Raw genomic sequence first — 1744 nt, 5'->3', positions numbered from 1 at the left:
GATGTGCTTTGCTAGTTAAGTTAAACATTCTCCTAAAGTTAAAAAAAAAATCCCTAGTTTGCTATAGCAGAAACTTTCTGGAATTTCTTTATAAATCAAGCACATCAGGCAGAATATGGAAACAGAAATGGTTAATTTAGCAAAGTAGGTGTAGCTTTCATTACAATACATGATTAGTTCTAATAACTTGCACAGATGCAGTGCCGCTTTCTACACCTGTGTATGCATTGCTATTAATTTATTACAATATTCGGAAGGCGTATGTTTAGGAACATCTGTCTGCATTTACTGGCTTTAAGATATGTAAATCTATCCTTAACTAATCAAAATGGAGATGTGATCACTGTAGAAAATAACAGTTAGCTAACATATAAGGATGATTTTTGATGGCCGAGATTAGGATTATAAAAAGCGATTTTAAAGTGCAAACCTAATTACATATTATTTAAAAATCTGGCTTTTAATGTTAAATTGCAGACTTTTTTTTGGATAGAGTTTGGAGGTAACAGGATAGGTAATTTTTTTTCTTTTATTACTTCATGCGTTTATGCCCTCACTTCATGGCCTGCTGACTTGACAAAATCAGTTATTTTAAGGGTCAAACAGACCTCAGACTACAAATTCCCATGGAAATGTGGCTGAAATGAGCTAGCGGTCTGTTAATAAAAAAGTATCCAACAGATAACACACTTCTTGTTGTTTTCTTTTTAATACTTTTTTAAATGGGTAAATTTTATGTTATGTTTTTATAGAGTGGTGATCAGTGTCTGGATTGCTGTACTATGTTGACCTTAATACGGAACTGAACTATAACAAAATTAAAAAAAACACACTTACCTTTACTTCAGCAGACACCTTGATCCCTCCAGAACAATGCTGGTCTCACTGTGCTGCAGCAGTCAAGACAGAAAGAAACCCTTTTATATATAAATGTTGGTGATAGGTCCACTTTAAACTGGGGTTCAGAAGATTCATGCACCTTTAAAAGACTGAGTAACTGCCATATAAAAGCATACAAGGCATATTATGGTTACTTGTAGCCCATCACCATTTTTTAAAGGTGGCGATTGTGGTAAATGTAGCAATGGGGGTGTCTGAAACAAATATCACTTCTCTCCAGTGTGGCCTATTTGGTGACCAGTCAGGTGCTGATTAGAGATGAGCAAATTTCCAGAAAATTCGATTCAGCCGGTTCGCCGAATTTTCCGAAAAGATTCGCTTCGATTCAAATTTATTTGCGGTGAATCGCGTTAAATAACAGCTATTTCTGGGCTGCAGAGAGCCTTGATTGTTGTGTAGAACACTGTGCCTTGCAGTAACACGCATTAGGAGTCTGCTGTGGTAGTGAAATAATACTGTGAGTCAGTATGACATGCAGATGACAGGCGTCGCTATTAGAATCACTGCACACTTCACTTATTTGGGCAGTCACGGAGCCAAAACTGACCAAATAACTCAGGTATGAACTCAGCCTTACAGGTCCATGTTAGTGTCAAGAAGAAGCGCACTCCTTTTACATGCTCGTTAGCTGATTCCACATAGATGTCTACAGAACCTGTTCTATTAACGGCTTTTACAAGTAGAGCCCCCCGACAGAGTGGTGAGGGTGACTGAGGTGGCGGCAGCAGTAGCATCAGGCGGTGGCCACAGAGTGGCACAATGACCGAGTGTGGAGGTGGCAGCAGCATGAGGAAGCCAAAGAGTGGCACAATGACAGGGTCTGGAGGTGGCGGCAGCAACATCA

This window comes from Pyxicephalus adspersus, chromosome 1 (genome assembly GCF_032062135.1).
Source record: "Pyxicephalus adspersus chromosome 1, UCB_Pads_2.0, whole genome shotgun sequence".
NCBI classification, from domain to species: Eukaryota; Metazoa; Chordata; class Amphibia; order Anura; family Pyxicephalidae; genus Pyxicephalus; species Pyxicephalus adspersus.
Note: the sequence above shows the minus strand (reverse complement) of the source record.